Source organism: Pseudophryne corroboree, chromosome 10, assembly GCF_028390025.1.
Source record: "Pseudophryne corroboree isolate aPseCor3 chromosome 10, aPseCor3.hap2, whole genome shotgun sequence".
NCBI classification, from domain to species: Eukaryota; Metazoa; Chordata; class Amphibia; order Anura; family Myobatrachidae; genus Pseudophryne; species Pseudophryne corroboree.
In genome coordinates, this window is record NC_086453.1 from 52,121,652 (window position 1) to 52,134,737 (window position 13,086).

Sequence of the window (13,086 nt, forward strand, 5' to 3'; positions counted from 1 at the left end):
GATGCTCCGACGATAGGCCCTGCAGGTCTGAGAACCAGTGCCGTCTGGGCCACGCTGGAGCTATGAGAAGCAGATTTCCTTTTTCTTGCTTGAACTTCCGAATTACCCTGGGCAGGAGTGACACCGGAGGGAACACATACGGCAGCCGAAACCTCCACGGCACCGCCAGCGCATCCACGAATGCTACTTGAGGATCCTTTGGCAGTAGCCAAGTCAGCCACAATCTTATTTAAGTCCTCCCCAAATAGAATATCTCCCTTGAAAGGGAGTACCTCCAGGGTTTTTCTAGAGTCCAGATCCACAGACCAGGATCTCAGCCACAATATCCGGCGAGCCAGGACTGATGTAGTAGAGGCCTTTGGCTGCTAGGATACCGGCATCAGAAGCCGCCTCTTTAATATATCGAGAAGCTGTGACAATATATGACAAGCATTGTCTAGCATGGTCAGAGGAGATTTCAGTATCTAACTCCAAGGCCCATGCTTCAATAGCCTCGGCAGCCCATGTAGCTGCAATAGTGGGCCTTTGTGCAGCACCCGTGAGGATGTAAATCGCTTTCAGACAACCCTCCACACGTTTATCCGTAGGCTCTTTTAGAGACGTGACGGTAGTGACAGGTAGAGCTGAGGAAACCACCATCCTAGCCACATGTGAGTCTACTGGAGGAGGCGTTTCCCAATTTTTAGACAGCTCTGGCGCGAGGGGATAGCGAGCCAGCATCTTCTTTTGAGGCACAAACTTCGTACCCGGGTTTTCCCAGGGTTCCTGACGTATATCCACTAGGTGGTCAGAGTGAGGTAAAACTTGCTTAACCACCTTCTGACGCTTGAACCTATCTGGTTTCTTAGGAGGGACGGATGGCTCGGGATCATCCGTAATCTGCAGAACTAACTTAATAGCCTCCAAAAGATCAGGAACATCCACATGTGAACCACCCTCCCCATCAGCCGTATCTGAGTCAGAACCTGAGGGGTCAGTATATGTGCCGTCTTCATCTGACGAGGTGTCAGTGACAGCAGTGGTAATTGAGTGAGGTGATAAGCGCTCGCTTAGAGGACCTCTTGGACTTAGGCGAGCGTTGGTTAGACTGTTTAGTAGTCAAGGACTGGTTCAACTTCTTTAATTGAGCAGATAAATCGTCCGCCCACGGCGGGTTAGCTGCAGGGACCACATACGGCTGTACCGGCAGCGTGGAAAAAGCGGCCCACTGTGGGTCAGTATTTGCCTCCGTTGCCACAGTCCCACTGGGGGGGCAAGGAGTCCCCAGAACCAGAGCCCACAGCTGCTATATTCTCCTCATATGGCCCCGTGGCATCAGCAACACCGGCAGTGTGTTCCGCCCCAGAACCGTTACCCCCAGAAGCAGACATGATATAACTTGCAGTATGAGGTAACACAGTACAATTATCAGCAGCACTATACCTCTGAACCCAAACCCCTGAGCAGTGTAGTCAGCACTAGCAGAGATAAAGGAGAGATATGGTGACTAAATCACAGAGAAAAATACGTAATACAGTATATCTTTGTGAAAATCCTATATTAGATAACACCTGACGCACCAAGCCCCCTCAGGTTATGGAATATAGGGATAGCAGGTTGAGTGAAAGACACGAAATGGACACCACTCAGCTATCAAATGCACACACAGAAAGTCACAGTTTGTACAATGCAGAGGTTATTATTACTGACAATAATACGGCGGCTTTACATAGGAGGATTTGCCCAAGCAGTCCCAGGAACAGTGAGCTGAGGGATAATGGCGCTGCAGACACTGACAGGGAGTGAGGAAAAGACAGATATGCAGCTCCAGGGCGGGAACACTTGCTAGAAATGGCGCCCTGGGGCTGGGGGAGGGGCTTCAGGTCTAAGCCTTATCCCCTCTGCTGGCAAAACCACTGGGTACTGTGGGCGATATAAGAATTGGTTTAGAGAGAAAACCTGACCTGCGCCCATGCCCTGGTGATCTAGTGGGATCGCCTGTACTGCCACAGTGTCCACCGCCAGCGAGCGCGGCCCGCCTCCCACTGACCGCGCCGGATCGCGATAAAGACCGGCTCCCGCAAGCGGGACCCACTTATTTCTTAGGGCTGCCTGGAGCAGCCCCTCTGTTAAGTGCCTGCTTACTGCAGCACCAACTTAAAAAACTGAGCTCCTGTGCTGGGAGGCGGGGTGATATAGGAGGTGGTGCTGTGCATTCTGGGAACAGTCCAAGCTTTGAGCCTGTTGGTGCCTCGGATCAAGATCCTACCCTACACCCCATTGTCCAATCCTTGTGGAGCCCAGTGTACCCCGCAGCAGAAAAAATATTTTCTTCATAATTTAACAAGGAGACAAGGAGAGGGTGACTGTGAGATAATGGGTGACAAGGAGAGGGAGACAGTGGGTGACAAGGAGAGGGTGATAGGGAGATAGTCACAAGGAGAGAGTGACAGGGAGATAGTGGGTGACAGGAGACGGTGAGTGAACATGAGAGGGTGACAGGGAGAGGTTAGGTGACAAGGAGAGGGTGACAGGGAGACAGTGGGTGACAAGGAGAGGGTGATAGGGAGATAGTGACAAGGAGAGGGTGACAGGGAGATAATGGGTTAAAGGAGACGGTGAGTGACTAGGAGAGGGTAACGGAGAGGTTGGGTGACAAGGAGAGGGTGACAGAATTAGAACTATAACACTCTCAAAATTGGGACCGTCCCTGTCTCTCACCTTGAACTCGCGGCTGTGCTGGGGACTGTACTCCAGGGTCCAGAGTGAGCGCAGGATCTTGGTCAGTCACCTCCTTGCGGTCCTGGCTGCAGTGTTAATGATGCAGGTGTTGCCGTGGCTGCGGAGGCCGGACCTGCCGAGCACACTGGGGCTGGGAGATGAGAGCTGTAGGGAGGCCGGCTGGCTGCGGAGAATGACTTGTCCCCGGGTGAAGGCGGCGGCCTCCTGCTCATTGCTGAGGAGGGATAATGTGCAGGAAGCAGCAGACTAACCTCCATCCTGACCGAGTAGCTTCTTCCCCAGGGAGACCTTCCTCGACTCCTTCACCCCGCTGCCACCGCTACTGCTTGCCGCAGCAGCGCCAGACGATAGATACATGAGGGAATCCCCCAAGCTCCTGCTTCCGCTCTGGGGACACCGCGCAAACAGTGCTACCCACACCAGCAGCCACCAGCTCACGTGACTCTTGCTCACAGCTGTGGAGACCCGACCAATCAGCAGCAGCAGCTCTGTAAGTTCTCAGCGCCACACCAGGGTGCCGCAGCACACAGGGAACCACTGCAGCTTGTTCAACAGTCCAGATGCCCTAGGCAATGGCCGGCTCTGTGAGGATGTCCATGTCAGTGGGAGCCGCGCGTACAGTGTCAGGGAGTGGGAGACAGGAGCCGTAGCTCAATAAAGAAAGAGCCGCATGCTGCTCGAGAGTCACGGGTTGGCCACCGCTGAACTAGAAGGTAAAAGGACCCCAACACCACCTCCATGGCAACTCCCAGGTCAGGGTGTGTGTGTGAATGTGAGGCCCCCAGCAGAGAGAGCAGCAGGAGCAGTAGTGTCAGAGGGAGTAATCCAGGTTTCAGTAATGGCTAGTAGTTGCAGGGAGTTGGAAATGAAAAAGTCATGAGTGGGGACCAGTTTGTTACAGACAGATCTGGCATTCCAGAGGGCACAGGATAGGGGGTATGAGTTTGTGGGAGAGATGTCAATGAGATTATCAAGGTTGCTGTAGCGATGAGGTGAGATTAACTTTGAGGGCAGGGATGATGAGAGTAGTGATGGTGCGGGTGCATGAGCTAGGAGGGGAAACTGCAGGATGTGGGCAGGGAGGGAGGTCAGTGTGATGTGGATGGGGGTGTGGGGAGGTGACAGGGAAGAGAGGGAGGGAGCAGGGCTGAGTTGTGGGGTAGCAGGACCATGGAGCAGAGGTGAATGAAAGTGGGGTAACAGGAAAGGAAACAGAGTGATGGAGAGGAGAGAGGAGGATGTGTAGGAGAATAGGGGGGAAGGATAAAGGTGTGAACAGGGGGCAAGATACGTGATGAGGGGAGTATAAGAAAGCCTTGACGTAGTGTTAAGTAGGTAAATAGGTTACGGGAAACTGGAACTAGGAGTGGAGACTGTAAGGGAATCAGAGCAGAAGAATTGCAGAAATCCAGGTGAGAAAAGCAGTGTAAGCTCAATGGGTGTAGATTTAGCATGAAATGAATAAAAAGCGTAGATAAAGTGGGTGCAGAAATGTATTTGGACTGTAAGAAATGAGAGGATTGTGAGAGGGTTAAAAAGCAATGCTAATTGTAAATGGTTTTTAAGTGTTTGTGCAGCTGTGCATAAAAAAACAAATTACACAAATAAAAATGCAAGCATTTGTTGGTAAAATGGATGGTTTTTGAAAGGTCCAAGTAAGGTACAGTAGTTCCGTTCTATTTAATCAGATGCGACAATCAGGAGGTGAGTGATATGAAGAGTAAGTGACTCACATAAGTTATTAGTTCTTCAGTTTTCTATGTATTGTTAGATTGGTGTCCTTCTGTTTTCCTTCTGTTTCACTTCGATTGAACGCTGATGGAATGCTGCTATGTGTCAATGTTATCACACTTTGATAAAAATGCCCACTTCTATAATAAATGCACAGCCAACCAGCTTTGCACAGCCTACAGGATAGAACTTAAATGGAGAAATACTGCACGTGAAACTAATAATTGGAATCTCCAACCACAGCTCCCAACTGTTCTGATTTTCGTGGGACAGTCCAGCTATCCCTTCCACGGATTGCAATGTTCCGTGGCGGGTTGGGGGGGGGGGGGGATTTTGGCAGCTGGGAGGCTCTGGGCACTCACCGCACTGTAGGGCAGCAGTAAATAGATGCTGTACGCAACAGTTCTCCGCAAGGTGACTCTCTGCCATGACTAAGTTACAGATGGTGACGCTTGCAAACTCCATACATTTCTGTTTCTTTTTGCTCAAGCATCAACCCAATACCCTGACTTCAGCGCTGTGGCCCCATCCCCCTCACATTCCAGGGCCCCGGCTAATCTTTCATCTCCCTCACACTTCTCACAATCCATGGAGCCAAAGATTGTTTATGGGTCAGGTCATGGTTGAGCCTAGATCCAAGTGGGTTAAATGACCTTTTCCCTCCCCTTACCCTCCTGCTGCCTAACCATAACCTCCCCTTGAGCACTGGATAACAGCCCCACAGCCTAATCTCCCCGTGAGTGGTGGATCCACCTCCCTCATAAGGAGGAGGTGGGTCGCGGGTCATATGGAGGTCTTTTAGACCACTTGGATCTAGCATCTACAATTAGCTCATGGCAGCTTTCCACGGAGGAAAAGGGAAGGTGCTTAATGTTGTGTGTTGAAAAGTATTGGCGAATGGCAACTTTTACTGCAGGACTTCTACCCAATCACCAGAGGGATTAAGCCAGTCACTAGGTTAAGCTTTCCATTAGCAGGAGCTGAGGCCATGTTAGCTGCACACACCTTAAAGTGATATATGTTATTTATATGACCAATCAGAACAAAGACATGAAAGAAAGAAGAAAATCAATTGATGGTGAGAAAACAATGCAAACTCACTAGTGATGGTAAATGAGAAAGGCAATTTACGTGAAGAACTACGTGGAGTCAACTAGGAGTATCACTACCAGAGTGTCATTGTTGTATATGAAAATAGACAGCATAACAAGTGGAAAGAAAGGTTGTGTAACTACAGGTACCAGCCATTGAGCTGCAAGGTGACAGATGGTGATACTATACCAAACTGGGTTCTTTTCATCTATGTTTTAAGCTTGCGCAGGATTATCAGAGTAAGTGGATATGTAGATAATGCAACTACATTTACTGAAGCCTAAGAATGAGCAGGAGGAGAGAAAGCGTTGTACGTACTTTTGCTTTTTGTAACAAAGTATGAGCTGGAGGAGTTGCGGGAGGGGTGCATATTCCATAGCGTCACAGCCAAGTATGAGCTGCAGGAGTGGTGCATTTTCCCTAGTGTCACAGCCAAGTATGAACTGCAGGAGTTACTGGAGGGGTGCATCTTCCCTAGTGTTACAGCCAAGTATGACCTGGAGGAGTTGCTGGAGGGGTGCATCTTCCCTAATATTACAGCCAAGTATGAGCTGCAGGAGATGCTGGAGGGGTGCATCTTCCCTAGTGTCACAGCCAAGTATGAGCTGGAGGAGTTGCTGGAGGGGTGCATATTCCCTAGTGTTACAGCCAAGTATGAGCTGCAGGAGGTGCTGGAGTGGTGCATCTTCCCTAATGTCACAGCCAAGTATGAGCTGGAGGAGATGCAGGAGGGGTGCATCTTCCCTAATGTTACAGCCAAGTATGAGCTGGAGGAGTTGCTGGAGGGGTGCATATTCCCTAATGTTTCAGCCAAGTATGAGCTGCAGGAGATGCTGGAGGGGTGCATCTTCCCTAATGTTACAGCCAAGTATGAGCTGGAGGAGGTGCTGGAGGGGTGCATATTTCCTAATGTCACAGCCAAGTATGAGCTGGAGGAGATGCTGGAGGGGTGCATATTCCCTAATGTCACAGCCAAGTATGAGCTGCAGGAGATGCGGGAGGGGTGCATATTCCCTAATGTCACAGCCAAGTATGAGCTGGAGGAGTTGCTGGAAGGGTGCATATTCCCTAGTGTTACAGCCAAGTATGAGCTGGAGGAGTTGCTGGAGGGGTGCATCTTCCCTAATGTTACAGCCAAGTATGAGCTGCAGGAGTTGCTGGAGGGGTGCATCTTCCCTAATGTTACAGCCAAGTATGAGCTGAAGGAGTTGCTGGAGAGGTGCATCTTCCCTAATGTTACAGCCAAGTATGAGCTGGAGGAGATGGTGAAGGGGTGCATATTCCCTAATGTCACAGCCAAGTATGAGCTGCAGGAGATGCTCGAGGGGTGTATCTTCCCTAATGTCACAGCCAAGTATGAGCTGGAGGAGTTGCTGGAGGGGTGCATCTTCCCTAATGTTACAGACAAGTATGAGCTGGAGGAGATGCTGGAGGGGTGCATATTTCTTAGTGTCACAGCCAAGTATGAGCTGGAGGAGTTGCTGGAGGGGTGCATATTTCCTAATGTCACAGCCAAGTATGAGCTGGAGGAGATGCATATTTCCTATTGTCACAGCCAAGTATGAGCTGGAGGAGATGCTGGAGGGGTGCATATTTCTTAGTGTCACAGCCAAGTATGAGCTGGAGGAGTTGCTGGAGGGGTGCATATTTCCTAATGTCACAGCCAAGTATGAGCTGGAGGAGATGCTGGAGGGGTGTATCTTCCCTAATGTTACAGACAAGTATGAGCTGGAGGAGATGCTGGAGGGGTGCATATTTCTTAGTGTCACAGCCAAGTATGAGCTGGAGGAGATGCTGGAGGGGTGCATATTTCCTAATGTCACAGCCAAGTATGAGCTCAAGTAGATGACGGAGGGGTGCATATTCCCTAATGTTACAGCCAAGTATGCGCTGCAGGAGATGCGGGAGGGGTGCATCTTCCCTAATGTTACAGCCAAGTATGAGCTGCAGGAGGTGCTGGAGGGTGCATCTTCCCTAATATTACAGCCAAGTATGAGCTGCAGGAGGTGCTGGAATGGTGCATATTTCCTAATGTCACAGCCAAGTATGAGCTGGAGGAGTTGCTGGAGGGGTGCATATTTCCTAGTGTCACAGCCAAGTATGAGCTGCAGGAGATGCTGGAGAGGTGCATCTTCCCTAATGTTACAGCCAAGTATGAGCTGCAGGAGATGCTGGAATGGTGCATATTTCCTAATGTCACAGCCAAGTATGAGCTGAAGGAGTTGCTGGAGGGGTGCATCTTCCCTAATGTTACAGCCAAGTATGAGCTGGAGGAGATGCTGGAGGGGTGCATATTCCCTAATGTTACAGCCAAGTATGAGCTGCAGGAGATGCTGGAGGGGTGCATATTTTCTAATGTCACAGCCAAGTATGAGCTGGAGGAGATGCTGGAGGGGTGCATCTTCCCTAATGTTACAGCCAAGTATGAGCTGGAGGAGTTGCTGGAGGGGTGCATATTCCCTAATGTTACAGCCAAGTATGAGCTGCAGGAGATGCGGGAGGGTTGCATCTTCCCTAATGTTACAGCCAAGTATGAGCTGCAGGAGGTGCTGGAGGGGTGCATCTTCCCTAATGTTACAGCCAAGTATGAGCTGGAGGAGATGCTGGAGGGATGCATCTTCCATAATGTTACAGCCAAGTATGAGCTGGAGGAGATGCTGGAGGGGTGCATCTTTCCTAATGTTACAGCCAAGTATGAGTTGGAGATGCTGGAGGGGTGCATCTTCCCTAATATTACAGCCAAGTATGAGCTGCAGGAGGTGCTGGAGGGTGCATATTCCCTAATGTTACAGCCAAGTATGAGCTGGAGGAGATGCTGGAGGGGTGCATATTTCCTAGTGTCACAGCCAAGTATGCGCTGGAGGAGTTGCTGGAGGGGTGCATATTTCCTAATGTCACAGCCAAGTATGAGCTCGAGGAGATGGTGGAGGGGTGCATATTCCCTAATGTTACAGTCAAGTATGAGCTGCAGGAGATGCGGGAGGGGTGCATCTTCCCTAATGTTACAGCCAAGTATGAGCTGGAGGAGATGCTGGAGGGGTGCATCTTCCCTAATGTTACAGCCAAGTATGAGCTGGAGGAGAGGCTGGAGGGGTGCATCTTCCCTAATGTTACAGCCAAGTATGAGCTGGAGGAGATGCTGGAGGGGTGCATCTTCCCTAATGTTACAGCCAAGTATGAGCTGCAGGAGATGCTGGAATGGTTCATCTTCCCTAATGTTACAGCCAAGTATGAGCTGGAGGAGAGGCTGGAGGGGTGCATCTTCCCTAATGTTACAGCCAAGTATGAGCTGGAGGAGTTGCTGGAGGGGTGCATATTTCCTAGTGTCACAGCCAAGTATGAGCTGCAGGAGATGCTAGAGTGGTTCATCTTCCCTAATGTTATAGCCAAGTATGAGCTGCAGGAGATGCTGGAATGGTGCATATTTCCTAATGTCACAGCCAAGTATGAGCTGGAGGAGATGCTGGAGGGGTGCATATTTCCTAATGTCACAGCCAAGTATGAGCTAGAGGAGATGCTGGAGGGGTGCATCTTCCCTAATGTTACAGCCAAGTATGAGCTGCAGGAGTTGCTGGAGAGGTGCATCTTCCCTAATGTTACAGCCAAGTATGAGCTGGAGGAGATGCTGGAGGGGTGCATATTCCCTAGTGTTACAGCCAAGTATGAGCTGGAGGAGTTGCTGGAGGGGTGCATATTCCCTAATGTCACAGCCAAGTATGAGCTGGAGGAGTTGCTGGAGGTTTGCATCTTCCCTAATGTTACAGCCAAGTATGAGCTGGAGGAGATGCTGGAGGGGTGCATATTTCCTAGTGTCACAGCCAAGTATGCGCTGGAGGAGTTGCTGGAGGGGTGCATATTTCCTAATGTCACAGCCAAATATGAGCTGCAGGAGATGCTGGAATGGTGCATATTTCCTAATGTCACAGCCAAGTATGAGCTGGAGGAGAAGCTGGAGGGGTGCATCTTCCCTAATGTCACAGCCAAGTATGAGCTGAAGGATTTGCTGGAGGGGTGCATCTTCCCTAATGTTACAGCCAAGTATGAGCTGGAGGAGATGCTGGAGGGGTGCATCTTCCCTAATGTCACAGCCAAGTATGAGCTGAAGGATTTGCTGGAGGGGTGCATATTCCCTAATGTTACAGCCAAGAATGAGCTGGAGGAGATGCTGGAGGGGTGCATCTTCCCTAATGTTACAGCCAAGTATGAGCTGGAGGAGATGCTGGAGGGGTGCATATTTCCTAATGTCACAGCCAAGTATGAGCTGGAGGAGATGCTGGAGGGGTGCATATTCCCTAATGTTACAGCCAAGTATGAGCTGGAGGAGATGCTGGAGGGGTGCATATTTCCTAATGTCACAGCCAAGTATGAGCTGGAGGAGATGCTTGAGGGGTGCATATTCCCTAATGTCACAGCCAAGTATGAGCTGGAGGAGATGCTGGAGGGGTGCATATTCCCTAATGTCACAGCCAAGTATGAGCTGGAGGAGATGCTGGAGGGGTGCATATTTCCTAATGTCACAGCCAAGTATGAGCTGGAGGAGATGCTTGAGGGGTGCATCTTCTCTAATGTTACAGCCAAGTATGAGCTGGAGGAGATGCTGGAGGGGTGCATCTTCCCTAATTTTACAGCCAAGTATGAGCTGGAGGAGATGCTGGAGGGGTGCATATTCCCTAATGTTACAGCCAAGTATGAGCTGGAGGAGATGCTGGAGGGGTGCATATTCCCTAATGTTACAGACAAGTATGAGCTGGAGGAGATGCTGGAGGGGTGCATATTTCCTAGTGTCACAGACAAGTATGAGCTGGAGGAGATGCTGGAGGGGTGCATATTTCCTAGTGTCACAGCCAAGTATGCGCTGGAGGAGTTGCTGGAGGGGTGCATATTTCCTAATGTCACAGCCAAGTATGAGCTCGAGGAGATGGTGGAGGGGTGCATATTCCCTAATGTTACAGTCAAGTATGAGCTGCAGGAGATGCGGGAGGGGTGCATCTTCCCTAATGTTACAGCTAAGTATGAGCTGGAGGAGATGCTGGAGGGGTGCATCTTCCCTAATGTTACAGCCACGTATGAGCTGGAGGAGTTGCTGGAGGGGTGCATATTTCCTAGTGTCACAGCCAAGTATGAGCTGCAGGAGATCCTGGAGTGGTTCATCTTCCCTAATGTTACAGCCAAGTATGAGCTGCAGGAGATGCTGGAATGGTGCATATTTCCTAAAGTCACAGTCAAGTATGAGCTGGAGGAGATGCTGGAGGGGTGCATCTTCCCTAATGTCACAGCCAGGTATGAGCTGAAGGAGTTGCTGGAGGGGTGCATCTTCCCTAATGTTACAGCCACGTATGAGCTGGAGGAGATGCTGGAGGGGTGCATATTTCCTAATGTCACAGCCAAGTATGAGCTGCAGGAGTTGCTGGAGGGGTGCATATTTCCTAATGTTACAGCCAAGTATGAGCTGCAGGAGTTGCTGGAGGGGTGCATCTTCCCTAATGTTACAGCCAAGTATGAGCTGCAGGAGGTGCTGGAGGGGTGCATCTTCCCTAATGTTACAGCCAAGTATGAGCTGCAGGAGTTGCTGGAGGGGTGCATCTTCCCTAATGTTACAGCCAAGTATGAGCTGGAGGAGATGCTGGAGTGGTGCATCTTCCCTAATGTTACAGCCAAGTATGAGCTGCAGGAGGTGCTGGAGGGGTGCATATTCCCTAATGATACAGCCAAGTATGAGCTGCAGGAGGTGCTGAAGGGGTGCATATTACCTAGTGTTACAGCCAAGTATGAGCTGGAGGAGTTGCTGGAGGGGTGCATATTCCCTAATGTTACATCCAAGTATGAGCTGGAGGAGTTGCTGGAGGGGTGCATATTCCCTAATGTTACATCCAAGTATGAGCTGGAGGAGTTGCTGGAAGGGTGCCTCTTCCCTAGTGTTACAGCCAAGTATGAGCTGGAGGCGTTGCTGGAGGGGTGCACATTTCCTAGTGTCACAGCCAAGTATGAGCTGGAGGAGATGCTGGATGGGTGCATCTTCCCTAATGTTACAGCCAAGTATGAGCTGGAGGAGTTGCTGGAGGGGTGCATATTCCCTAGTGTTACAGCCAAGTATGAGCTGGAGGAGTTGCTGGAGGGGTGCAAATTCCCTAATGTCACAGAGATTCGAGTAACACAGAATAAAACCGAACCCGCTCATCTCTAATTCTAACTATATTAAACTACTACAAAATCGTTGCAACTAGGCAGATCTATGTAGGAGTCCAAACACACATTACATAGATCTGCTCAGTCACTCACAATGCTGATTATTTCTCTGACAATTAATTTGCAAGTGTCATATCCAGGATTAGAACCCACAACCTTTTACACTGGTAGCATGCACCTTACTGATGGAGATATCTTCTCTTGCATAGGAAGTATGAGAATTCTAACTATATGAAGTCACGTGTAATTGTTAGAGAAATAACTTCATATAGTTAGAATTCTCATGATTCCTTTATAGGAGCAAATAGCTTCATCAGTAAGTTGTCTGCTTCCAGTATATCTATAATAAAGAGGGTGTGATTTGTAAGGTGCAGTGACTAGTGGGGAAGTCGACTACGGAAGAGATACCGGCTGCTGTCAATTAACTTAATTGATTAATGTCGGAACAGGAGGAGAGGTGCCCCCCTTCAAAGCAGGAGCCCGGCGGCAGCTGACTCTATTGCCTCCCAGTGTTCTGCCTATGGGTGCAGGAGTTGCTGGAGGGGCGCATAGTTCCTAATGTTACAGCCAAGTATGAGCTGCAGGAGTTGCTGAAGGGGTGCATAGTCCCAAGTATGAGCTGGAAGTGTCGTGTAAGTAAAAAAAAAAAAAAAGCGGTGCAGGAGAGGTGGGAAAAACTGAAAAGTGCAATACTAAGGGCAACAGACCTTTGTATCAAAAGGGTTAGGGAAAGCACCAGGAAAAGGAAGCCAGTGTGGTTCAGAAAAGAAGTATCAACTAGTGTGAAAGCAAAAAGGATGGCTTTTAGGAAATACAAACAGACTCAAAATAATAATGACAAAGAGGTGTATCTTGACAGACGGAAGGATGCTAAGAAAGTGATCAGACGTGCAAAGGCAGAAGCCGGGGAGAAAATGGCCCAGTCAGTAGATAAAGGGGGCAAAACTTTTTTTAAGCATATAAATGAAAGGAGAAAATCAAATGGAGGAATAATAAGACTTAAGACAGAGAGTGAGAATTTGGTGGAGGGAGACAAGGCAATATCAGATCACCTAAATCATTATTTTTGCTCAGTATTTACTACAGAAGGAGAAGGGAAGGGGCCAGAGTTAAGTTGCAAGGACATTCATAAAAATAAAGTAGATGAAAGTACATTTACAGAGGAGAAGGTCCTAACTGAACTTTCAAAACTAAAAGTGGATAAATCAATGGGGCCAGATGGGATACACCCAAGGATACTAAAAGAGCTAAAAGATGTGCTGGCGGCACCATTAACAGAATTATTTAACAAGTCACTAAATACAGGTGCCATTCCAATGGACTGGAAAAGAGCAAATGTAGTTCTACTGTACAAAA